The 27,824-nt window shown below is 43.0% G+C and overlaps 1 long non-coding RNA gene across 2 annotated transcripts in view; it reads right to left on the reverse strand.

Moving 5' to 3' along the window:
* Positions 1 to 459: 459 nt before the first annotated feature.
* LOC102152229 overlaps positions 460 to 27,824 on the reverse strand; it is a 44,334-nt gene continuing 16,969 nt past the window's right edge. Inside the window, exons 1-3 of one of the 2 annotated variants that reach the window (XR_005374613.1) lie at positions 19,711 to 19,896; positions 4,421 to 5,519; positions 460 to 838 (exon numbers count right to left, since the gene is read on the reverse strand). This is a non-coding gene — a long non-coding RNA (uncharacterized LOC102152229). Of the gene's footprint in view, positions 839 to 4,420; positions 5,520 to 19,710; positions 19,897 to 27,824 lie in introns of those variants that run through there. The other variant, XR_005374612.1, reaches the window with a different exon arrangement.

A 27,824-nucleotide genomic window follows, 5' to 3' on the forward strand; every position in this document is an offset into this window, starting at 1 on the left:
CCAATCATAGTAGAGGCAGTGAAATATAGTGGTTAAGAGCATAGACTCCTGAGCCAGACCATGTGAGTTTAAATCTGGACACTCATTGGCTGTGTGACCTTGGGCAAGTTACTTTACCTCCCTGGGCCTCTGTTCCCCATCTATAAATGTGTACCTTCCTCATAAAGGTTGTTGTAAAGATAGTAGGTGTTATATAAATGCTGAGGACCATACCTAGCATATACTAAGTACAGTGTGCTTCTATGCCAATAGTCTTCTCGTCCTCCTTCTTATCATCATCATCTTAGGTTTTTGAAAGATTCTTCTACTAGCTCATATTTTGGGGTAGACAGGAGCAGGCCCAGATTGCAAATAGGAAGACCAGTTGCTATAATTCAGGTAGGATAGAGTAGACTTTGCCTGAAGGACAAATCCAGCCTGCCACCTGCTTTTGTAAATAAAATTTTATTGGAAGATGGCAATGCCCACTTTTTTACATACTGGCTACTCTTAACTTTCACACTATAGTAACAGAATTGAATGTTGCAACAGAGATGATCTGGTCCTCAAAGCTGAAAATGTACAGCTTTTGGCCCTTGACAGAAAAAGATTCCTGACCCCTCATGCCAGCAGGCAGTTCAGCTTTGGGGCAGGGCACATGCTTTTGCGCTCCTCCACCCATTTTTGGAAGGGACTGCTCACCTTTTATAGGTTCAAGAGACACCTGGCTCTGTATTTCTCAGCAGAGTCTTCACGAACAGATGGGTGAGATATTTAAATTCTCTCCACTCAGTTTCCTCTCTGATTAGTTTGTATGGCTTTATTGTTCTTTTGCAAATTAATTCTTGCATCTTCAAATCTGTAAAGGAAAAAAATATTGAGAGCAGCCCATGACCTTTCTGGCAGTTTTCAATTTCTTCCCTCTTCATTTTTAGCTTTCATTACCCCCAGGATAGCATCTAATTATTTCTTGAATAATCACGTCTCCTGGGCTCTGAGGAAATTTGAGAAGTTTGCTCCCTATTATGTCTTCCAAATTAGTTTCTCTTCAATTTTGGTGCACTTTCTTTTGTCTTTTCATCTTGGTTCAGCCAAAAATAGTTTCTCAAATTGAGTGCTAAATTCTTCGGGATTTCGTTCACTTCAATTAACTTTCCTCAGGACTCTCTTTGGTTTTATAAATGAGGTCTTTGCTCATCAGGATCTTGGTCCTAGGCCACTGCCTTTTCATGCCAACCTTGCTTCTTGTCTTCATCCTTTGTGAATGATGGGGAATGAGAGGGGTATAGGGAAGGATGGGGGAAAGTATACAAAGAGGCAAATAATCTAGTGTGTCTGGACTCTGTTATTTACAAGCTGAGGGATGTTGGGCAAGTCGACCTTAGTTTTCTTCTCGGTAAAATTGGCGGAGATGCCTACTGCATTGAAGAGCATGTTGATGAGAGATATCAGTATTTTAATGATGGATTCTGGAGAGTAGGCCTGGGCCGTGGGGAATAACATTCCTTTCTTGCTGTGTCTGGGCCTTTAGGAGAGTTACCCATTGTCAAGACCACTCTGAAATTCTCACAATCCAATGACCAAGCTCTTAGCACCAGCTTCACTTAGAGGAGAAATTAAGTAGGGAATTGATGAAACTTTATTAAAATCATCATAATATTGTCTGTTTAGTGAAACACTTTTCAGTGTATAGATTAAGTGCATACCTGTTATGTTATTTCACAGCCTCCTGGAACCCTGTGGGGTAACCCTGCACCTAGGCATCGACCTGTTTTACAGTCAAGGAAACTGTATCCCAGAGAAATCAAGTGACTTGCCCAAGGTCACACAGCTAACCAGGAGCAGAGTCACTTACAACACTGAATCTTACCTTTTTACTTTTTTTTTAACCTTTTTTTTTTTCTTTTTTTTTACCTTTTTTCTTGACACAGGTTCTCTCCTTCCTTTGGTAGTTTTTTTTTAGCATCCAAGTGGAGAGCATTGACTTTATAAGGATCCTCTTGATAAGCACATAGTCCAATGTTCCAAAGAGCACAAAAACCAGGAGTGGCCCAACCTGAACTAGGGCACATAAACCCCACTGAACCTGAGGACCCAATCCAGCCTTGAGCTGCTGGAGGCCAGGAGCTGTGTCATGCTCATCTGGGCACCTCCAGCTTCCACCACATGCCAGGCTCTCTCCAGGGCTCAGAGAACACTCAATGAGCTCCACATGTGACATTAAGAATATTGGGTGTGAGTCTTCGTTCTTCCACTTTCTAGCTGCATGGCCTTGGACAACTCCCCAAACCCATGGGAGCCTCAGTCTCCTCATCTTGTAAATGGGAGTAATGCATCTTATAGCTTAGTGGCAGAGTTCAAAGAAGAGAATATGAGGACACACATGCTCATGAGCACCTCTTCTCCCCTCTCCCTCTGTTCTCTCTCTTTCTCCTTGCCCCCTTCTGGCCCACCATTAAACCTTACTTCCTAATCATTCTTTTTGGATCCATTCATCAGGACTTTTCATGAGATTAAGTTTTAAAAAACTAAGAAGATGAGTGGCTGAGGACGGGGACAGGAACCCGTGAAGGGAGAGAAAAGAGAGTAGAAGATAAGATTTCCTCCACAAATTGATGTTTGAGCTCTCTTCCCTATCCCTCTTTCAAATAGAGACCTGGGCACCTGGGTGGCTCAGTTGATTAAGCATATGCCTTCGCCTCAGGTCATGATCTCAGGGTTATGGGATCTTAGCCCCATGTTGGGCTCCTTGCTCAGCAGGGAGTTGGCTTCTCCCTCTGCCTCTGCCTGCTGCTCCCCCTGCTTGTGCTCTCTGGCTTTCTTTCTGTCAAATAAATAAATAAAAGTCTTTAAAAAAAATAGAGGACAATTTATAAACTACAACTAGAAAGGACAAATATGTAGAAAACTATTTCTTGGTAGAGCTTTTAAAAATGGTTTTTCTAGGGGCACCTGGGGGGCTCAGTCAGTTAAGTGTTTACTTTTAGTTCAGTTCATGATCCCAGGGTCCTGGGATTGAGCCCCATGTCAGGCTCCCTACTCAGCAGGGAGCCTGCTTCTCCCTCTACTCACCCCCCACCTCACTTGGTCATGTTCTCTCTCTCTTTCTCAAATAAACTAAATCTTTAAAAATAAAAATGGTTTTTCTAAGGGAAGTGTCTAGAATTAGAACTGATAACCCAAAGGAACTTGCAAGGCCAGGAAGCCTCTATAGCATTGAGGCTCAGGAAGACAGGCTGGGCTAGAAGACCTAAGTTCAAATTCTGGCTCTGCTTTGTCCTGGCTTCATGACTCTGGATTAATTGCTTTGCTTCTCTGTGCCTCAGTTTCCCCATTTATAAAGTGGGAATGATGGCTCCTAGGCATAGGGCAGTGTAAGGATCAATGAGATAATGTGTGTCAAACTTGTAGGCAGTGCTGGGCACAGAGTCATAAGCACTATTTATAACAAAATCAGAATAAAAATATAAATATAGCAAAACATTTAAGTTTTGGTTATTTATAATATGGAAATTTAATAATGAAGTACATGCTATGTAACAAGAAGTTGTATTCACTTCTTCCACCTAATCCCAAGGCCTCTAAATGGACCCTGACAGGTAAGGACAGACGACACAGAAGGTTGTTGTATGGCTGTTTTTACTTTCTGAGAGAGCATCAGCACTTTCCCAGGGCCACCCTGTCCTCAAGGTGATCACTTTTCATGGATGCCTGATATTCCACTGAACCTCTGCCCAAAGGCTCAGTCATTTTGCTGGTGTCAGTGACTCCAGCCTTATTCAAACTTTGTGGCACCTGCAGGGCACCCCTCCTGCAGTCTCAAGTCCCTTTCTTGACCTACAAATTGGTGATCGAAGAATCAAGGTGGGAGGAAGACTTCTTGGGTGAGGGGAGAGAGCAGCAGCCTTGGGTTATCACAGAACTCTAAAGACCATTGAGGTTCCCAGGAGCCAGGCCCAGGCTGGGAGATGCTGGGGTGTAGCCAGGAGAGGCATCTGCTCTGCTTGGCTACTGTGGTGGCAGCTAGCAGCACTGGGTGGCAGGCTTGTCCTGCTTTTAAGGACACTAGTGTCCCTACGTTCCACAGCAAGTGTAGATGAGCACTGCTCCTCCTCTGCTCATGCCCTTCTCTGACCCCCAAGCCCTCCCCACCTCTGTGCTCACCTGGGGTGCTCACACCTTATCAACTCCTAAAAAATGACTTGGAATTGTAACAGCCCTCATCATGGAGCAGGCATGGTGCTCACTCTGCATTTCCCATGTTTGATCTCATGTCATCTTTGCCACTAGCCCCAGGTCCCCATGGTGTACCCACTTCACAGGAGAGCAGACTGAGGCCCAGAAAAGTCAGGGCACTTGCCCACCCAGGGTGGGGAAAACCTAGATCTGGTTCCAGAACTTACACCCATGTCTGTCAGAATTTCCCAACTGGGTCATTTACCTTGTTCACTGGTTCACTGTGAGCTCCAAGCCTTGAGGCTTAAGTCCACTGCCAAAGGATAATGGTTTGTGTTTCTTGAATGCATTCAAAGGGACTGCAATTTGATGTCATCATGTACTTGCTCGAATGCTCCTTTCTACAAGTCCATGTGAGGCAGGAGTCACATCCGATTTACCTTTGGGTCTGCATCTGATTCACATCTGATTCTCCTTTAGGGGCCACACAAGGTGCTCTGTAAATGGTCCTAGGAGCTGACACTTGAGTCCTGAGCCTGCAGGTGCTTTTAGGAAGGAAATTCTCAAAAGGGAGTCACAGCACTTCCTGGAGGCAAGTGGATGCTCTTTTCCTAGAGGGCAATTCTACATCAGGGGTCAGAGACTGTGATGGGACCACTTGTGGGACCAGCCTTGCAGGGCTGGGGTCATGGACGCATCTCACAGATGAGGAAACTGAGGGAGGTGTGTGCATGTCCAAGGAGGTGCAGGAGAGAATGGGCAGCCTTGGCCAGGCTGCTGATGTGGGTCTTGTTACTGTTCCCCATGGCTTCCTAGCTTTGCATCTGATACAAATTTCAAGCCCTGGTCAAGTCATTCTGACCCATTTTATCTTGGTTTTGTCCCCTCTGCTTCCCAGGAAGATGCCCATGTCTGTCATCCTGGCAGACCTCGCCCTGTTTCTCCTTGGTTCTAATTTATGTAATCTTCATCAGGATACCTTGGCACCTCTTTCCAGACTCCAGCAAATGCTGTTGCTCCACAGAGCTCCTGACCCCAACACTTGGCTTGAAGTGCAGAACTCCCAACCACTCTATCCTACCTGCCTTTTGGGAAGAGTGTTGGGCCCTGAGCTAATATTCCTAATAGTCAAAATGTCCATGATTTCCCTCTGTATGCCTGTTGCTCGAGGATGGTTCTGAGCAGTGAGCATCCTTCTCCCCTGAGATTTCTAGCACTTGTTCTGCTGGTCTGTGGCCCCCAGCTCTGGCCTCTGCGGACATTTCATATCTTCACACCCCATCTTCATGTTTGGCATTTTCAGCATAGGCAGATTTGCTGCAAGCATTTTCACCGCAGAAATAATTGGCCCTAAGTCAATTTTGCTGTAAGGATAAAATAGTGAAAAGTAAAAGAGAGACATCAGAAAGGATAATGAATGAAATGAAACATGAAAGAAATTAATACAATTATTTATTTCTTCCTTTGTTAAGAGAGGTATCAGTTTTCCAGATACTAGGATGCATATTTCTAACTGATACACTATTGCTTTCTAGTATGCAATCTGGCTTTGTACTCTTACTTTCAACTCCCCAGCAAGTTTTACCCCTGTATTTTCTTTTTTTTTAATTTTATTTATTCATTCATGAGAGACACACAGAGAGAAGCAAAGACACAGGCAGAGGGAGAAGCAGGCTCCATGCAGGGAGCCTGATGTGGGACTCGATCTCGGGACTCCAGGATCACGCCCTGGGCCGAAGGCAGGCGCTAAACCGCTGAGCCACCCAGGGATCCCCTACCCCTGTATTTTCTATGTATGGTTGTTATCATCTACTATCTTAAGTATCCCATTTACTCATTACCATATAAAGACTAGCTAGGATTTATGTAATATCAAAATGGAAACTTTGTCAGTAGAGAAATGAAACCAAACTGTTACCCCCTTATTTTATCTTTTATGGCAAAATTGCCTTATGGCCAGTTAGTTATGTGGCAAAATTGCCTGCAGGAGAAATGTCTGCAGCAAAGATGTGTCCAGTGAAACTACCTAGAACCACCCCAATCTCTTGTGTCAACCTTGCCCAAACTCAACCCGGCCAGAGCAAGACTGTGTCAGCAGCCCAGCTCCATAAATCATGTGTGGGGTTTGGAAAGGTCTGGGGCCGGCCCACTATAACCAGCCCCTGCTTCCAGTCTCTACGAGCCCCTTCCCCACTCTGGGGGACTAGGATTTTGCTCCAGGTCTACTCTGAGTCTGCCTAGGGCCCTATCTTAGTCCTCATTCTCCCTCTAGGGGCACCCCCAGATACCATGCAACAATCACCCCATGCTGCGTAAGCCCTGGGTTCTAACCTCCCACGTGCACTCCATCAGCATGAGCCTGGGCCTTCCTGGGAGCCCACTCACCTGCATCAAGCTCAACCCGAGGTGCCAGTGGGTAACCTCCCATCCTCAGGCCCAGAGTCACACAGATTTAGGTTCCTGGCCAGGTCCCCCTACCACTGTGTGACCTTAAATGAGAAATCTCCCCTCTTAGCTGAGTCATTTCATGTAAAAAAGAAGTCCAGTAGCAATAATCCTGTTATATCACTTTCCTATACTCTTCTCTCCCCTTGAAAATAATTACATAATTTAAAATATATGCTTAAAATTGTGTTTTTTTTAAAAAAAAAAAGGAAAATTGACACATGCACATTAACACAAAATTTTGCTTCTAATTTCAGGAAATTCATAATTTCCCTAAAGCCGACAGACAGACCTCATGTAGGAACCTGGGGGCTTTTCCCAAGGCAAAGATGTTTAGGATAAATTGTTAAGCAAGAGATGTAGATGGTGTGTATGATGTGCAATCTTTGGTGTAAAAAAAAGGGGGGGGTAATAAATAAACATACTTGCTTTGTTATACTTGCTTAAAGAAAACCTGGAAGCATACATAAGAAAATAATGTAAGAGTTTACTTGGATTGGGATTAGAGAAGGAAAAAGTAGAACAAGTGAGGGACAGAGAGCTAGACATTTCACTGCATACCTTTTCTGCTGTTTAATTTGGGAACCATTTAAATTTATTACCTATTGGAGTGCCTGGGAGGCTCAGTCAGTTAAGCATCTAACTCTTGATCTCAGCTCAGGTCAAGATCTCAGGGTCGTGAGTTCAAGCCCCACATTGGGTGGAGCCTACTTAAAAATAAATAATAAAAATACAAATTTAAATATTTACCTATTTAAAAGTTATATTACAACAAAAGCAGGGAAGTAAGTAAACAACTCCTGCTTTAAAAGAAAAGAAAAAGAAAAAGAGGGCCAGCAATCTATTTTGCAGGATAAGTGAGAGGATAAATGTGGAACCATCCAGCTAGAACACATGGTCTACTCCCTCAGCGGTAGCATGCATCCATTCATTCATTCATTCATTCATGCATGCATTTGTTCATTCATTCATATTTATTGAGTGTCTCCTATGAGCCTAGCACTAGAAATACAAGGACAGGTAAAAGCCAAACCTGGTCCTTGCCTTTGTGGTCCTTACTGTCTAGTGAGAGAGGTACCAGTAGCTAGACACACAATAAGTATACATTGTGAAGGTAATGGCTAGTGGTATACAAAAAATCATAGGGTATGGGAGAGGGGTAGGGAGTGTCTGGAGAGGTGACGTTTGAGCAGAGACCTGAGTCGTGTGAGGAACCAGCTCTCTGGGGAGGAGGAAATTGCCACTGAAGACCTTGACACAGGACTGTGCCTGGAAACAGCGCAGAGGCCTGTGCCTTAGACAGAACAAAGGGGACAGTGGGGAAGATGGGGTCAGTGCAGTTGGAGGGGCTGGACCGAGAAGGAATGCTCACTCTCCAGGTACCATGGGGGCCAGTGTAGGGCAGAGAATAGGTTGTAACATGATGTGATTGACAGTTTCCAAGGCTGGCACTGAGGACCAGCCTTGGAGTGTCACTGGCCTTGCTGGAGTGAGGGACAGCTCTACCCAGCTACAAAGATCTTGTGAAGACTTAGGCCTTCATCAGGTGTGTGCCTAGAAGGGGAAATCGCCAGGTGGTAAGAGGATGCCAAGCTCCCAGGGATCCCGGATCTGGGACTGTCCTGGGAGGCCCAGTCTGCCATTGGCCCCAAAGCTCCCCTGGTCCAGGTTTCCACAAAAGCCAGCCAGACTGTGCAGGGTCCCCAGAGCAAGGAAGAAGGCTAAAGGCCCCAGTGCCCAGTTGACAACAGGCAGGCTGTTGACTCCAGATGAGAGATCCTAACATAACTTGGTTTCACAGGGGAGGCTGGTGAGAGGGAAGGGGGTGAGGAGGAAGAGAGTGTCAGTGCAACTGCTTTACATGAACAAAATTTCAAATTCTATGCACCACTCACCCTTGGGGAAAACTATGTCAGAACCCTTCTGGACCCATCAGGATTAGCCGCCCACAAGTTTTAGGAGTTGGAAACCAAGTAGCTTTAGAAAAAAAAAAAAAGAAAGAAAGAAAGAAAACTGCCCTAGTTCTGTAATTGGCTCCCAAGGCTCTGCTCAATGATTATTAAAATACTGACACAAAATCTCTGAGATAAATTGCTCCGGGCCCTATATTTATCATTTGCGTCGATAAGACAAGCAGAGGCCTTTCCATGGAGTGTCAGCTACAGTACATTTCAAGGTCAGATAATTAACTTTATTAAGGGAGAGTCAGATTTGCAAGGGGAATAGGGACTGAGACTCAGGTGTCCCTCGGTTAACAGAAACTTGCTGAACAGACTCCCCAGACTAGGGGTGTCATGGGTCTGATTTACATACCTTCTGTGAACAGTGGTTCTGAAGGTGAGGTCGTGGGTCCTCAGAGTGCATGGAGAAGCTGTAGGAGATCCATGAACTTCCTGAAACTGCAGATAAACCTGTTTTGGGGGCTGCTGTGCATTTTTCTAGGTCAATGGTTCTCCTAGTGTGATGCTACTCACTACTTGCCAGGTGAGCAGGAGCCTTCCCTGGAACATGTGAGCAATGCAGATTCTCAGGTCCACCCCAGGCCCACTGAATCACACCTGTAGGGACTGGAGCCCAGTCTGTGTTTTCATGAGCCCTTTAGGGAATTCTAATGCACACTCCAGTTTGACATTCATGAAAGCTGTGCTCTGTAGTAGAACACAACAGCCAAGTCAGGCCTCAGGAGTCACACTGACCTCTGTTCAAATCCCAGTTTTGCCATTTAGTAGCTGTGTCAGCTTGGGCTTAAGCTTCTATTCCCCCATCTGTAAAGTGGTTAATAACCTTGGGATAGTGGGGGGAATTTTAATGCAGCAATGATGACAGGTTCACAGTCTTTATCAAATAAGGGTCAAAATGACAATTATAATAATAATGTAGACATTATATATAATAATAATAGAGACATTATATAATAATGCCTTTGAGGAGGGACAGCTCTATAGGATGAATGCCTGAGGGGATAGAGGTAATGTCACCAGGTATTGCTGTCATAGCCACAGTAACAGCAGTGAGAGGGATGAGGGGGTAGGTGAAAGGGTCATCAGAAGTCAAGTGGACAGGGCTTACAAGCCAGTTGATTCACTCAGCAAATACTTACTGAGCACCTGCAGTGTGCCCAGCCCTGTGCTGGATCCCAGGGGTGCAGATGGCTGAGTCCCTGCCCTCCTGGAGCTCATATGCTTATAGGAAGTCAGTGAGGAAGCAAAGGATCTCAGAGTGTGGTCAATGCCATGAAGGAGTGGAACAGGCAGAGAGTGACATGGCTAGGTAGGGTGGTCAGAGCAGGTGATACTGAGCAGAGACCTGAATGATGAGCAGGAGCCGGCCAGGAGAAGCTTCCAGAGAACAAGCATGCAGGCAGAGAGAAGAGCCAGCACAAAGGCCTGGAGATAGGGATGAGTGTGGCGTGTGGGAGGAACTGAGAATGCACCTGAGAGTACCCAGGGCACCATGTTTCTCACCTCTCTGAGAATCCACTCCTTCAGGAAGGAGTGAGGAGAGGAGTCAGTGGTAGAAGGAGACAGTGAATATAACCAAGTCTAGCACATATAGCAGGCCCTGGGAAAATGTTCACCATTGACCTGAAATGGTCAGCTTAATATCCCCTGTGGTATCACATGAAAATTCTAGACATATATCAAAACCAATATCAGTTTGAGCATTGGAAATAAAAGTTCTTGGGCACCTGGGTGGGTCAGTGGTTGAACATCAGCCTTTGGCTCAGGTGGTGATCCTGGGGTCCTGGGATTGAGTTCCACATCAGGCAGGGAGCCTGATTCTCCCTCTGTCTCTCTTTCTGCGTGTCTCTCATAATTGAATAAATAAAATGCTCTAAGAAAAGAAATAAAAGTTCTGGTGGCTTTAGACCAACATCAGGTGTCAAGATAGGAGGGAGTTTCCTTCAAACAACAGATATGGATCAAGCCTATGGATTGAGGGAAGATGAGCTTGGGGGCACAGAGAAATATAAAGGTCCCCATCCCTGGAATAGGTACAAGCTCTGCTGTCTACCAGTGTAGTGGTTCACTCTCTTGTGAAGGGAGGTGATGCCCAGCAATAGTTGATTGAGCAAAATAATTCTGCATCAAGCCCCCAGAATGTGCCAGGTGATGGGATCTGGAGCTGACCTGTGAGAAAAGTGGGGACTGTCCGTAGATGGAACAGCCAGGGGAGTGGGGGATATGGGTGCAGACTACGGGGAAGCTGTAGACTGGAAGAAGATTGGTGAGATTCCCTTCAATGAGCCTCCTCGATGAAATGGGAATAATCTTGCTATCTGTGGGGTCATTGTGAGAATTACATGATATGGTGTTATTCAGTTCTGAGCACAAGGCCTGGAACAAACCAGAGTTCACTAAATGATAGCCATTATTACTAATACTGATATTAGTATCGTAATCATCGTCATTAATACCAGCAGGGGAAGTTGTGTCTTAGGGTTGCCCGAAGGGACTCATTGAGCTCTGATGTGTTTGTGGCTAGATGTAGGACCTTAAGAGTGTAGCTCACTATCAGCCAGGCCTTGACAGAGCTGGAAGCCCTAGAGGAGAAAGTAGCAAGTTTCTAGAGAACTCCAGGATGGTGGCTGCAGGGAGCAGAAAGGAGTTTGATTCTGGTCACCTCCTCCTAGAAACCCTCCCAGATTGTTTCGGGTGCTCCCAGAGCCCCTTGTGCTGACATTTGGAGAGCACAGATCCTGCTGTAGTGTAGTAATCTGTCCCTCCATCAGACCAAGAGGTCTTCCATGTTAAGGGTGAGGAGATCCATTTTTGTACTTTCAGGATCAAGCAGTTACCTGGAGAGTTGTTGTTGCTTGAATGAAAAAAAAAAGTAAAACAAATAAAGAATGAACGCCTGAGTGAATGGGAGTAAAGGGGCTGGCTGGTTGAAGGAGTAAATTTGGGGTGGGGGTGGTGAGAACAGAAACATCCCTGTCCTCGCCTGGAAGGATCTTGGCTTGTGGCGGCGGCACCTCTTTCCTTGGACACAAGGGAGCGCCATAACTACAAAGCCTGGCTGAGGAGGCTAAAGGAATCCCACTGAACACTTCCCGGTAAAACTGAACTGATGCTTAAATCAGAAGGCATCTGGTCCTTCTAGAGTGCAGAGCAGCCTCCCTCAGACCTGAGTCGTGGGCTGCCAACAGTGACGGCTTACACTAGAGGTAGTGAGCTCTGCATTGCTGCAAGTGTGCAAGCAGAAGTTGGCCTCAAGCCTAGGTCTCTAGAATCAGCCCCAGGTCTTTACCCATGTAGTCAGAGGCTCATCAACACCTGCGTGGGAGGAGAAAAGAAAGCCTTTGGCTCTTCTTAGAAAGTTCTCTTCCCACCCCCCAGCCCTGCCTCACCATAAAGAAAAGTTCTCTTCCATCCTCCTTTCCACGAGGGAGCACCTTCCTAAGATAATAACAGGAAAAAGTTTCCCAAAAAGCAACTCTGTTTCTTTCTTTAAAAAAAAAATTTCATTTCAAATTTACAGAAAGTTGCAGCAGTAGGACCCAGAGCTTTTCTCCCCTGAACCTTTTGAAAGTAAGCTGCTAAAAGGATACCCTATCAGCCCCCAAGTACTTTGTGCATATTTCTTACAAACAAGGATATTCTCTACCTCACCACAAGTACCCACATTGGGTATCAGTGCTTTATAAGCATCTAATCTTCAGAATGCATTCAAGTTTCCCAATTATTCCTATGATGTCCTGATAGCAGAGGATCCAGTCCTGGATCATGTCTCCTTCATCTCTAGTCTCTTCCATTCTAGAACAGCTCCTCAGTCTTCCTGAGGCTTGCATGACCTCTATTCTTTCAAAGATTACAGGCTGGATATGTTATAGTGTCCCTCAACTTCACTTGGGCTGCTATTTCTCATTATTGATCCAGGATGCACATTTTAGGAATAACACAGAAGGGATGTATCCTTCTCATGGCATCCTATCAGCTAGCACACAATTTCTATTTGTCCCATCACTGGTCAGGTTAGCTTTAATCACTTGATGAAGACAGTGTCTCCCGGATTTCCCTGCAGTAAAGATCCTTTGTTCTCCTTTGTCACTAAGAAGTGTTTTGTGGAGGAGAAAGTACTTTGGAATTAGGTGAATATTCCATTTCCCGTCAAACTTTCAGGCACTGGTTTTAGCATTTATTCATGATTCTCATCTGAATCAAGTATTACAAAGACAGTTGCCAAATGGCGATTTTCTGATTCCATCATTCTAAATTCATCAGTTGGCAATCCAACCATAATGAAAAGCTTTCTCCTCTTCCATTTATTTGCTCATTTATGCAGAGACTCAGTATAGACTCAGGGATTCCCATTTTATTTAATGGGTTATAATGCATTACTGTGATTATTTATTTTGATCCTCAAATTGTCCCAGATTGGGCCAGTGGGAGCTCCTATGAGCTGGCTCCTGTGTCTTTTTGGGATGCCCCCAGCATTCTTTGAACACTTCTGGCACAAGATATTGTAGGCCCATCTTGTTTTATGAGTTTATTGTCCTGCAGAGGGGCATTTTGCAAACTCTGTTGCCCTAATTCCACAGCTGTGAGAAAACTCACCATGCAAGAGTTAGGGAACTAGAATCTGTAGTCAAGGTGGTCTGGGTTCAGATCCACTTATTAGCAGTGTTTCCATGGGGAAGTCACTCAACACTTGTAAGCCTTTCCTTGTCAAATCATTATAGTTCTACTGCCTGACAGTGGAAGATATGAGGGAAATCTCTCCTAAGGGGTGGGCGGGGGGCTGCCCATCTCAACCCAGTTGAGCTTACCTGTGGTATGACTTTCCCTATCAAAGTTGTACTTCATTCCTTCCAACAGAACTTGAAACTTTAATCCATCTTCCAACACCTTATCAGGGGGGAAAGGTGGATGTTTGTCAGAGTGAGACACGCATTTGGGGTTTTATGAGGGGGGAGCCCTCATATCTTACAGATGCACTGCAAAGTGAGCATGTTCCCTGAAAGCCCAGCTGCAGATAAAATGTTTGGCATGCAATAAGTACTCAGTAAGTGATAATCACTGCTATGCTTCTGCTCTTCAGATTGTCAAGTAAGTTTAGGAAATGCTGCATTCCAGAGCACTCTCAGAGATTCATCATGCAGGTCAGAATAATACAGATTCTGGTGATGCGACATATTTTGCTTCTAGAAGGAGGGAACTGAGCTTCCTTTATCTCTGACCTCTCCACAGGGCCGTCAATCAGCTCAGGGCTTATCACATACTAGATTTATAGTAAATATTAAATGGATCAGCATTTGTCCTCCAATCTGGATCTCCCTGCCCACTAACCATTCCCCTCCTCATTTCCCCATCTTTATGCCATGGACCTGTCTCCCAGTTCCCCCCACTCAGATTCCTCCTATCTGTCTCCTCTACCTTTTGCCTTTCTGTCCTAGCCTCTGTGGTCTGTCAAACACATCATGCATCTCTGCCTCTGCAGTGACCCAAGCCTCCATCACTCCTTGCCTCCCTGGGTCTCTGTCTCCAGCCTGCAACACCACCCCATACACATTCCACACATTGCATTCTGAACCCTATAGTGAATCTGTTGCCCTGCCCAAGTGCATGCCAGCTCTCAGCTGGGCATTTGAGGCTCACAGCCTTCCAGCCTGGTAAGATAGTCTTGGCCCCAGGTAGAACCCAGGAATTTACATTTTCACCAGCTTGCCCCAGGGTACCTTGCTTCGCTGCAGGGTATTAATATAGCCACCACCCCAGTTTTCTTTAGATTAGTATTTGCAGAGTAGATCCTTTATCTTTTCCCTTTAACCCGATTTGTATCTTGATATTCAAAGTGGTCTATTGCAGACAGCATATAATTGTGTTTTGCTTTTTTATCCAGTCTGACATCTGTCTTTCAACTGGGGTGTTTTTGCTATTTAAATATCATGTGATTATTGATATGATTAGGTTTAAATATGCCATTATGCTATTTGCTTTGTGCTTGTCCTGTTTATTCTTTATTCATTTGTCCCCTTGCCCTGGATCAATCAAGAATCTTTTATGATTCTATTTTATCTTCCTTTTTGGCCCATTATATATGCAATTTTGTAGCAGTTGTTTTAGGGTTTATGGACTACATCTTTAACTTACCACAGTCTGCATTCAGGTGTGCCATGTCTCATGAGAACCTGTGACAGAATACTTCATTTTCCCTCTCAACTTTTGTCCTATTGCTGTCTACTTCTACTTATGTTATATCTCCCTGCCAATAAATTACTATTTTTGCTTTAAGTAAATTATCTCTTAAGAAGGTTTGTAAAAATACTTCTTTTTCTTTTAGCAGGGGAGTGGCAGAGGGAGGGAGAGAGAGAGAGCCCCAACATGGAGAGCCCCATGTTGGGGCTCTCTCTCTCTCAACCATGAGATCATGACTTGAGCCAAAATCAAAAGTTGGATGCTTAACTGAGTGAGCCATCCAAATGCCCCTTAAAAAAAAATCTTATTAAACCATTTGTTTCTCATTTCTAACATTCCTCATTCCATTGTTTTGAGCCATATTTTCCATCTGATTATAATTTCCCTCTGCCTCAAGGAGGTCCTTTAACTTTAATGAAAGTGCTTGTGATGAAGTCTTTCAGCTTTTGTATATCTAGAAAAGTCATACAACTTGTGTTATTTAAGAAATAACAACTTCATTGAGATATAATTTACATGTAAAGTTACTCTTTTAAAAGGAGCAGTGGAATCATCAACACTAATTTTAGAACACTTTTTAATCACCCCAAGAAGAAACCCTATTCCTATTTGCACACATTTTGTCTTCATTTTCCTCCTCTCCTAGCCCTATTTATTTATTTTCTATTTATTTATTTATTTATTTATTTATTTATTTATTTATTTATTTATTTTCTATTATTTCTATTTCTATATATTTGCCTATTCTGGACATTTTATATAATTAGAAATATATAATATATGGCATTTTGTGTCTGACTTCTTTTGCTTAGCGTGTTTTAAAAAATAATAAAATTCGATTTGCCAACATACAGTATAATACCCAGTGCTCATCACATCAGTGCCCTCCTTAATGCCTATCACCCAGTTACTCCATCCCCCGCACCCACCTACCCTTCTGCAACCAGAGTTTGTTTCTCAGAGTTAGGAGTCTCTCATGGTTTGTCTTCCTCTCTATTTTTTGCCATACTTACCATGTTTTTGAGGTTCATCCATGTTATAGCATGTATCTGTAGTTCACCCCTTTTTATGGCCAAATAACGTTCCATCATATGGATATTCCACATTATGTTTATCTGTTCATCAGCTGATGAAGATCTGGGTTGTTTTCATTTTTAGCTAATATAAATAATTCTGCTCTGGGGTTCCTGGGTGGCTCAGTTGGTTGAGCATCAACTCTTAGTTTTGGCTCAGGTCATGATCTCAGGTTCACTGGATCACCCTGTGATGGGCTCAATACAGTGCAGAGTCTGTTTGAGATTCTCTCTCCCTCTCCTTCTGCCCCTCACAACTTATAAATTGCTCACTTTCTAAAATAAATAAATCTTTTAAAATAAATAAATAAATAAATAAATAAATAAATAAATAAATAAATAATTCTGCTATGAACATTGATATACAAGATTTTGTGTGGAAATTTGTTTCCATCCTCTTATGTATATACTTAGGAGTATAATTGCTAGGCCATATGGTAATTATATTTACCCTTTTGAGGAACTGCCATACTACTGTTTTCCACAGTAGCTGCATTATTTTACAATCTCACTAGCAATATATTAAGAGTTTCAATTTCTCCCTTGTTTTTTTTCCTTCATTTTGAAAGATGTTTTCACTATATATCTAGTATAATACAGGTTGACGTTTTTGTCAGCACTTCAAAAATATTGTTCCACTTCCTTCTAGCTTTCATTGTTTCCCATGAAAAGTCTGCAGTAAAAAATGAAAAGTTGTTCTTTCCTTTGTTTGTCTATACTTAGTGTGTGCTTTCTGTCTGGCTGCTTATAAGATTCTCTCTTTTAACTAGTGCTAAGCAGTTTGATTGTGGTGTAATTGTCTAATGTTTCCTGTGTTTGAGGTTGGTGGAGCATCCTGGATCTGTGGAGTAAAATGTTTGGCTATTATTTTTTAGGACATTTTTTTGTTCCCCTCTACCCCAAACAAGATTCTTTTTTCCTCTTCTCTGGAGCCTCTAATTATATGAATATGGGGCCCCTATTTCATAGCTCATGAATGGTTTGTTCATTTTCTTCTTCTGTTTTTTTTATTCCCCCTAGGTTTCAATTTGGACAGTTTCTATTGCTATTTATAAAGTTTACTAATATTTTCTTCTCCTAAAGCTAATTTGCTGTTAATTCCATCCATATTCAGACATTTTACTTTTAATCTCTGTTTGATTTGGGACTTTTTATATCTTCTATATCTCCCCTTTGCATGCCTCTCCTTGCTTTCAGTTTCTTGTACATATATTTTTGAAAGAGCTATTTTAATGTCATTCTACTTATTTTATTTCTGTATCACTTCTGGCTATGTTTTAATTGAATGAGTTTCCTTCTCATTATGGGTCAGTCTTTCCTGCTTCTTTGCACGCCTGGTAATTTTTTAAAAATTTTATCGTGGATTTCATGTTGGGTGATGGATTTCTTCAATTTTCTTTAAATAGGTTTGAATTTTGTTCTGAGATTCAGTTAAATTACTAGGAAACAGACTGATACTTTTGAGGCTTGCTTTTAAATTTTGTTATGCAGGAACAGAATATCCTTGAGTCTAGGCCTAAATTGGCCCCACTATCAAGGAAATGGCCTTCTGAGAGTTGTACTTGATGCCTTATGTATTAAAAGGTCTTCCAACTCTGGTTGGTGTGAATATGAACCATTACAGACCCGGTGTGCATTTGGAAATTGAGAATTATTCTTTCCCCTCCTTTTCAGTGGCTCCTTCCCAAGCCTTGGGTGGTTTACTCACATGGGTTTGCTGATCAGTACTTGGCTTAAGATTTGAGGGGAACTTTCTAAAGCTTTCCAGGGCTCGCTTTCTCAGCATTCCACTCTCTGTACTCTGCCTTGCAAATTCTAGTCTCTTTGAGCTCTATAAACTCTCAATTCTCCCTACTCTTCTTAAAAAGACTACGAGTCTCTCTGTGGGTTCCTTTTTCTCTGTTCTGTGGCTTGGAAACACACATCAGTAAGCCAAGGCATCATAGGGCTCCCCTCATTTGTCTCCTTCTCTTAGGAATTGCTGTACAGAGCTCCTGTTGTCCAAAAACTGAAAGTCATTATTTCATACAATTTTGTTTGTCTTTATTTTTAGTTGTCTAAGATGGTATTAGTGTGTAAGTATATGTGTAAATGTGTTTCTGCTACTACTATTATGGTCAGAAGCCTAAGTCCCTATTATTTGTTATTAAATCTTTGCCAGTCTGCTCAGTTTAATTGATGTCTCATTGTTTTAATTTTTTGACTTGTTTCCTCACTACCAAGGTTAAAGATTTTTTCAAGCACATACAAAGCCATTTGTAATGCCTCTTTTTATCAGTTGTTTACATCTCCTTTGCTGGTTTTTCTAATGGGGAAGTCTTAGTGGTTTCTTATTGATTTTTATTTACTTTTTATATTTAAAGCTATTACCCTTTTTCAGTTTATTACAGATCATTTATCATTTCTCATTCTTTAAAATAAATAACTTTATTGTCATATTCATAGAGAGAAACAGACAAGTCACAAGTACCATGAATTGCCACAGTAAACACACCTCTGTGATTACCACTCAGGTCCATAACTAGAGCCTTACTGGCACCCAGAAACATCCCCTTGTTCCGCTGCTATTCATGACACCCAGTTCTTCCCCAAAGACTGTCAATATTCTGACCTGTCAGGGCACAAGTTGCTTTTTCTGGGTCTTTGTTTCCTCACCTCTAAATTGGAGGAGTCATAGTACCTAACTCATAAGGTTATTCTGAGGATTCAATGAGGTTATATAAATTTTTAACACATGCAATAATCAGTAGATATCATCCTTACCATTATTTACCCATAGTCCCTCCTAGCTTGTTACCAAGAGAGCCAGACTCCAAGTTGACCATCTTGATGAATTAACATTTATCATGTGGCCCCTTCTGAGAACTGGGCTTCAGCCTTATTCTGAGGCCAAGACTTGCCTTACCTGCAATTCTTTTCTATCCTATACCTCCTGTTGCCCATACCTTGGCCCAAGAGACTCAGTCTCTCCCTTCTCCCATATACTGTTGTAGGTTTTAGCTCTGGACAGGCTTTCAAGAATGGAGGCAAATACCACCTTCATGAAAAGGTTTTCCCTGCCCATACCCATAGCCATGACTATTTGTCTGTCTTATTGCTTTATTGTTCTTTGTAATGCTTGATACCTGCCATTAGATCATATATTTACTTGTTTTATGCCTATTCTACTAGAATGTAGCTACAATGGGGGACAGGGACTTTGTTTTGCCATCACTACGTCTCCAACACCTAGAACAGTGGCTATCACAAAGTAGGTGCTCAATAGATATTAGTGGATTGGATGGATGAATCCTGTATCTGAATGCCCGTTTCAAGGCTAAAACCAAATCTACCCCCTTTTTTGCCAACTAAATCCATTTATTTAGTATATATTTGCTGAGAATCTACTATGTGTCTGACTCTTGGCATCTGTTATGGATTAAACTGTGTCCCTCCCAAAGACAATTTGAAGTTCTAATCCCTAGTATCTCAGAATGTGAATAGCATTCACTGATTTGGAAATAAGGTCATTGGAGATGTAATGAGTTAAGATGAGGTCATACTAAAAAGTAGGGTAGGGCCTTAATGCAATATGACTGGTGTTCTTATAAGAAGAGGAAACAAGATACAGAGACATACACACAAGGGGAAAGTATCATGTGACAATGAAGGTGGACATTGAAGTGCTATAGCTGCCAGCCAAGGAATGCCAAGGATTGCTGGAAAACCCTCAGAAGCTGGGAAGAGGCAAGGAAGTATTCTTCCCTGCAGGTTTCAGAGAAAGCATGGCCTTATCAACACTTGATTTTGGACTTCTGTCCTCCAAAACTGAGACATGATAAATTTCTTTTGTTTCAAGCCACTCAGTTTGTAGTATTCTATACTTAAGAAACTAATACAGCATGCCTCTGCTGATTTACCTGATAAGACGTAAAATCCTTATCCGTGCTTGGAGTTCTCTGTCAATATCCTTGATTTCCAGTGACACCAGGAAAGCATTAAGCAAAAAAGATAATCAGACTGTGTATGGAATCTCCTGGAAGACTAAAAAGAGGTTTTAGAGAGTGGGCTGGGATCCAGGAAGGAAGACATGAGAAATAGCCCAAATCTGGGGCACCTGGGTGGCTCAGTGGTTGAGCATCTGCCTTAGGCTCAGGGTGTGATCTTGGGGTCCTTGGATGGAGTCCCACATCAGGCTCCCTGCAGTAAGCTTGCCTGTCTGTCTGCCTATGTCTCTGCCTCTCCCTTTGTGTCTCTCATGAATAAATAAATACAATCTTAAAAAAAAAAAAGAAATAGCCCAAATCCAACCATATGACCTATTGGATATGTGGTAGGCAGATTCTACAATGGTTGCCAGGGGTCCCCACCTCATGGTATTCAAGTCCTTGTGTAATCCCCTCTTGAGTGTGTCCTGGACTTAATGTCTCACTTCTCACAAATAGAAAGCTATAAAAAGTAATGGGGGCATATTAATTCTTATATTGGGTTCAAAAAGTCTCTGACTTCCATCTTACTTTCTCACTTGCTTGCTCTGCCGGAAAGGAGCTGCCCTGTTGAGAGGCCCATATGGCAAAGGACTGACAGATACTTCTGGTCAACAGCCAGTGAGGAACCAAATCCTGCCAGCAAGCACATGAGTGATCTTGGAAGCTGACCTTTCCCTGGTTGATACCTTGAATGCAGCCTCATCAGAGACCCTGAGCCCGAGGACTCAAGTAAGCAGTGCCTGGATTCATGACCCACAGAAACTGTGAGATCAGAAATGTTCTTTAAGGGAAATTAAGGAATTGATCCCATTTACAATTGCACCAGAAACCATAAGATACCTGAGAATAAACCTAACCAAAGAGGTAAAATATCTATACTCTGAAAACTATAGAACACTCATGAAAAAATGAAGAAGACACAAAGAAAGCATTCCATGCTCATGGATTGGAAGAACAAATATTGATAAAATGTCTGTGCTACCCAGAGCAATCTATACATTCAATGTAACCCCTATCAAAATACCAACATTTTTTTCAGAGCTGTAACAAAGAGTCCTAAAATTTGTATGGAACCAGAAAAGACCCCGAATAACCAAAGGAATGTTGAAAAAGAAAGCCAAAGCTGGTAGCATCACAATTGCAGACTTTAGGCTGTATTACAAAGCTATAATCATAAAGACAGTATGGTACTGGCACAAAAACAGACACATAGATCAATGGAACAGAATAGAGAACCCAGAAATGGACCCTCAACTCTATGGTGAACTAATCTTAGACAAAGCAGAAAAGAATATCCAATGGAAAAAAGATAGTCTCTTTAACGAATAGTGTTGGGGAAGTTGGACAGCCACATGCAGAAGAATGAAATGGGACCATTTTCTTATAGCATACACAAAAATAGACTAAAATTGGATGAAAGACCTAAATGTAAGATAGGAATCCACCAAAATCCTAGAGGAGAACCCAGGCAGCAACCTCTCTGACCTCAGCCATTCAACTTCTTGTTAGACACATCTCCAAAGGCAAAAATGAACTCTTGGGACTTCATCAGGATAAAAAGCTTTTGCACAGCAAAGGTAACGTTGACAAAACCAAAAGACAACCTACAGAATGGGAGAAGGTATTTGCAAATGTCTTATCAGATAAAGGGCTAGTATTTAAAATTTATAAGAACTTACAAATTCAACACTCAAAGAACAAATAATCCAGTCAAGAAATGGGCAGAAGACATGAACAGACATTTGTCCAAAGAAGACATACAAATGGCCAACAGACCCATAAAAAATTGCTCATCATCACTCAGCATCAGGGAAATACAAATCAAAACCACAATGAAATACCATCTGACACCAGTCAGAAGGGCTAAAATTAACAAGTCAAGAAACAACAAATGTTGTCAGGGATGTGGAGAAAGGGGAACCCTCTTACACTGCTAATGGGAATGCAAGCTGGTATAGCCACTCTAGAAAGCCATATGGCGGTTCCTTAAAAAGTTACAAATAGGACTACCCTACAACCCAGCAATTGCACTACTATGTATTTACCCAAAGATACAAACGTAGTGATCTGAAGCGGTACCTGCACCCCAATGTTTATAGCAGCAATGTCCACAACAGCCAAACTATGGAAAGAGCCCAATTGTCCATCAACGGATAATGGATAAAGAAGATGTGGTATATATATACAATGGAATATTACTCAGCTATCAACTAAATGAAATTTTACCATTTGCAATGATGTGGATGGAACTAGAGGGTATTATGCTAAGCAAAATAAGTCGATGAGAGAAAGACAATTATCACATGATTTCACTCATATGTGGAATTTAAGAAACAGAATCATAGGAGAAGGAAGGGAAAAATAAAATAAGATGAAATCAGAGAGAGAGGCAAACCAGAAGAAACTCTTAACTACAGGGAACAAACTGAGGGTCACCGGAGGCGGGGGGGCATGGGGTAACTGGGTGATGGGCATTAAGGAGAGCACTTGATGTAATGGGCACTGGATGTTATATACAACTGATGAATCACTGAACTAATAATACACTATATGTTAATTGAATGTAAATAAAATAAAAAGTGTTTAAATGTTCTTTTTTTTTTTTTTTTTTTCTTTTTTTTTTTTTTATTGGTGTTCAATTTACTAACATACAGAATAACACCCAGTGCCCGTCACCCATTCACTCCCACCCCCCGCCCACCTCCCCTTCTACCACCCCTAGTTCGTTTCCCAGAGTTAGCAGTCTTTACGTTCTGTCTCCCTTTCTGATATTTCCCACACATTTCTTCTCCCTTCCCTTATTTTCCCTTTCACTATTATTTATATTCCCCAAATGAATGAGAACATATAATGTTTGTCCTTCTCCGACTGACTTACTTCACTCAGCATAATACCCTCCAGTTCCATCCACGTTGAATGTTCTTCTAAGCTACACAGTTTTGGTGTAATTTGTTACACAGCAATAAGTAAAACTAATACAGGGTGCAATTGCCATGGGAAGCCCTGGTCACTGGATCAGTGATTTATGCTTCTGAATTCATTTATACTTTATGAATCACCCATTGCCCCTGCTACTTTAGTCACTCACTCCAGACATAAAAACTCCTAGGTAGAAGAATTTGATTGATAAAATTTAGGTCATTGCTGAAAAAAAGGGATACAAATCCTGTATGAACAACAACAACAAAAAAACTGTTTAGGTTTCCTGCTTGTTGCTTACAGTAATCCTGACTTCTCAGCACTTACTAATTCATGATCTATGTGACTAAGTCATTAAATATTATCCACTAGACTGTAGGCTCCTGGGAAGCAAAAACTGTCTTGTTTGTTACTTGTTTCTCTCCACCTGATACCTGGCCTGACACATAGTAGGTGCTCATTAAATGCTTAGTGAATGAATGAATGAATGAGGGCAAGCTTGGCACCACTCACTAACTCTAGTTTATGCACATTATCTTTTTGACAGGGAGCAATATTTCCAAATTTTTTCTTATAAGAATTAGCTGGGATGCTTCTTAAGAATCCAGAACTAGGGATCCCTGGGTGGCGCAGCGGTTTGGCGCCTGCCTTTGGCCCAGGGCGCGATCCTGGAGACCCGGGATCGAATCCCACATCGGGCTTCCGGTGCATGGAGCCTGCTTCTCCCTCTGCCTGTGTCTCTGCCTCTCTCTCTCTCTCTCTCTCTCTCTCTCTCTCTGTGTGTGACTATCATAAATAAATAAAAATTAAAAAAATAAAATAAAATAAAAATAAAATAAGAATCCAGAACTATGGGGGATCCCTGGGTGGCTCAGCGCTTTGGCGCCTGCCTTTGGCCCAGGGCACGATATTGGAGTCCCGGGATTGGGTCCCACGTCGGGCTCCCGGCATGGAGCCTGCTTCTCCCTCCTCCTGTGTCTCTGCCTCTTTCTCTCTCTCTCTGTATCTATCATAAATAAAAATAAATAAATCTTTAAAAAAGAAAAAAGAATCCAGAACTATGACCTTTATCACAGGTCTGAGATGAGGCCCAGGAAATTGTATTTTAATAAGTTCTGCATGTTATTTAGGTAGCCTGGAGCTGCAACATCATTTATCTGTAGGACTGTATTCCCCTTAGCTCAGCCCACTGAGTTGAACTCCATTTGGACATTTTGTAGTCTTCTTCTCCGACACAAATGACCCTTGTTTCCTTTCCTCTTTGGAAGATGTGCTGGTCTGCCGCTCTTGTCATCTGCAGGGTCTTTTTTGCTTTCTTTCTGGTTTCTTCATGAGCATTAAATATCATTCCTGTCACGAACACTGAGTCAATGCAGATGGTGTATGGGGCACCTCAGCAGTTGCTATATCGGCTCTGCAGGCAGAGATCAGGTTCAAAGTCCAGCTGAGCCATTGGATTTTAGTGTCACATTGGGTGAATCACTCCATCCATCCATCCAACAACTATTTCTTCAGTCTTTTCTCTGTGGGGAAATAAGTTCAGTACTGAGGATTTTTCAATGGATGAAGCAGTCCCAGCTCCTGACCTCACAAAGCTCAGTTTCTCAGGGAAGATAGACATTGGACACTCAGAACTTATAAGCTGTGTGTTCATGATGGAAGAAGAAGGTGCCAATGTGGTAGTTTTCAGACAGGGAGAATTTTGCTTCCCCCAGCGGACATGTATTAATGTAGAGAAACCTTTTTGTTTGTACAACCTGATGGAGTGCTCCTGGCATCTAGCGGATAGAGGCCCGGGATACTGTTAACCATCATACTGCACAGGCCAGCAGAATTGAAGCAGGACCACATTTAGAGAAGGCAAGAAAATGTCCTGGCACCCACATGTGATTCACCGTCAAGGCCCTGAATGTCCTGGTTTCTCTTGCTCTTCTTACCTGCCCTTGATGGTAAGCTCATTCCAGAGGCCACCTTCATCCTCAGCAACCTGTCCTGTCACCTCATCGCAGAAGGACATGGACTTGGCCTGGCACAATCTGTTTTTTAAAGGCTACATTGTTGCTATGGATCATCTGAGGGTTTATCTAGTGACCTACACTGTATCTTCTCATAGCATGGCTTTTGGGATCCACAGCAACCCAGGAGGAGTTCACAAAAGTGTGGGTTCCCAGACCCCATTCCAAACTCTGAGGGCGGGGTGCAAGAAAATTTAACAATCTGTAGGTTGTAGATTTTCACAGTCTCTTTAAATGACTTTTAGACAAGCTAATGTGTGAGAGACAGCTCCAGGAACCAGCATTTCAGTGGGCAGACCATAGAGGTCCTGCCCGTCTAGAGATGGCTACATTTGCTGAAGCCCAACTGCATGCCAGACTCTAGGCTAAACCCTTCCATTCATGGCTGGCTCAGGGATCCCCATGATGTGCCAGTGCTCTTCCCCTTATTTTACAGATGAGGAAACTGAGGCCCAAAGCAATGAAGTACCTAGCCAGAAAGCTGGCTTTCCTCCATCCAAGCAGCCTAATCTGTGGTTTAGAAAGTAAGACCTCATTAAGTACAGGTGTGAAAATCTGTTTGTGGCTTGGAGGAGGTAATTTAGTTGAGCTCACCTTGCTGGGGTGTGAAATAGCTTTTTCTTTCATTTTGTTTTTGTTTTTGTTTTTGTTTTTGTTTTGTTTTGTTATGTTGCTGAGTCATTTACTCAAGAAAACGGCCCCTAAAGGTTATTGGAATAAACTGGGGAGGCACAGTGTGAATCTCAGCTCCAAGGGGGAAACGACAAGAAATCAGAGAGCAGAAAGGCCATAAAAATACACTGAAGAGCACAGACACTGTGGGGGAGGGGGATGCTGGTGTCTTGTATATGGGGGACTGGTTCTCTGAGACCTCCAGGCAAAGCCAAGCAATGGCACTAAACTTGTCTGTAGACACTGGATCTTTGCTTAGCTGCAAAGCATGCTTAGCCTGCTGGTTGGGTCTGCCACCTGAGAATGCCTCCAGAGATCCATGTCTGGGTCCCCCCAGCCCATGTGTTGAGAGGAGAGCGTCAGACTGGTGTTGAGGGCTTTGGGCTAAGGATCCAGAGATCTGAGTGTGACTTTGTTTTTGGTCTCTTTTCTATGTGACCTTAAGTCAACATCTATCCCTTAGTGTTACCTGGATGATGCTGGTTTGAACCAATTGCTGTCAAGGGTTTTTTGGTTCTAGATTGTAAATTCTTAACCTCAGGGCCTGATACAGAGTAGGTACTCTAAAATATGCTTTGAATAAATGAATTTGCTTTTATATAATATTCTGCTGGTGCTGGAACTGAGGTCAGTTCAGTGCTTAGCTCCTTTTTCCCACACATTACGCAGACGTATAGACACCCACTCTGGTCAAGTGCTGTCTCTGGGTCCTGTCTACAGCCTGTTTGACTCTCCATACTCTAGCCTACACCCTCTGGTAGAGTGCTTCAGCTTCTCCCTTTCCCTCCCTCCCTCCTATTACCTACAGTCCTGTCCCTTCCAATCCAGTCATGCAGTGCAGCCAGGGGTTCTTCAACTAGAACTAGTATATCCCCCCTCCCAAACCCCAGCTACCCATTGCTTGCCCACCAGCATCTCTCCCATGCACCTCAAACCACCTTACAGCCCAGGCCCTACCATTCACTCCAAAGCCAGGTCCTGAAGGGTTTCACAGCTCACCTGGAGGAATTTGGGAAGAGCAGGGTAGGATAAGACCACTTCACTGAGGGCCCATGTTCTCTATAGCTCATGGCACTGCAGCATGAAGAAGGGTGGATAGATGGTCCCTGAATACATGTAATGTGCATCAATAGTGCCTAGTATTCAATGCAATACTCTAGATGTAGGAAACATCACCAGGCTGTAACTGACCCATTGGTGAATGCAATGGGGGCAAGTGCAGGGAGGACCTCTATTGGGCCTTTTTGTGGCCAAACCAAAGACAATAATATAGATTTGCAGGAAGAGTAGCCAGTAGGGGGCTACAACCCTGCTTGTTGTTCTGTTCCACTGACCAGCTATGTGGCTGTGTCTGTCACTCAGCCTTTGAACCTCCACATCCCTCTTTGTAAATGGGGCTGGTGCAGCTCACGCACTTCGAGGTTGCTGGGAGGATTGCACAAGATAATGGGTGTGAGGTGCATCATAAACTCAGAGTGCTTTATGCATGCTAGGTACTATTATCAAGCATTACCAAGGAGGGCTGGCCCCTGTCCAGAATTTGCAATCTCCAAATCCTTCCACTTTTAGCTGCTCCTGATAATGGCTTGCCCAATGAGGCTGGCCACATTTCTGATTTTGGCTCCAAGGAGAACATTGATCTGGGGTGTGCTTTGCGAGGATGGATGAGTGGACACCCAACCACTTTCCAAACTGGATTTCAGCCTCTAAATTATTAATGCATTCAGGCTGCAAATAGTACCTTACATCCCGGTGCCTCCGGGATGCTTGGGAAAAAAATATGGCCTCCTCAGCACTTTGGAACATGAGGCCATGGCCAATGCTAAATTTAGGATTGGGCTCTCCTTCATGTAAACAGGATGCTGCAGTGTTGGGCAGCAGGGTTTGTCTTCTCTATTCAGATAAATTGAGGTTTTGTTTCCTTCTTAGTAAGTTGGAAAGAAGCCTGGGTTAGAAATTAAGAGATGTAGGCTTGGGTCTTGACATTGTCCCCAACTGGTTTTGTGGTTTCTACAAGTTTTAACTTCCCACTTATAAAATGAAGACATCAGTGTTACCATGGAACAGCTCTTTGGTATCCAAGAAGGAAGCACTAGGTAGGCACAAAGCTTCTGGGTTTGTTGGTAGACAGTGCATCAAATAGAAACTGCATGGGGGCATCTCTAAGCTCTTAGGCTCAGAGATGGGGCGTAAATGGGATGTCATTTAGTTCTGAGTCCATCTTTGTCCCTGAGCCTATGGCAGCTGACTTTAGGCATCTGAATCTCAGAGATGCTCCTTCCTCCCTTCATTCTTCAGTACCCAGGACAGGCCTGGCACAGAGTAGACTTTCAGAAAAATGGTCATGAGGTGGATGTGGACACATTTGCAATAACAGAGACCAGATTCTCCACCCAATCCCACAAGGAATATGCACCAGACGGAAATATCCCAAATAAA

Source organism: Canis lupus, chromosome 20 (assembly GCF_011100685.1).
Source record: "Canis lupus familiaris isolate Mischka breed German Shepherd chromosome 20, alternate assembly UU_Cfam_GSD_1.0, whole genome shotgun sequence".
Lineage (NCBI taxonomy): Eukaryota > Metazoa > Chordata > Mammalia > Carnivora > Canidae > Canis > Canis lupus.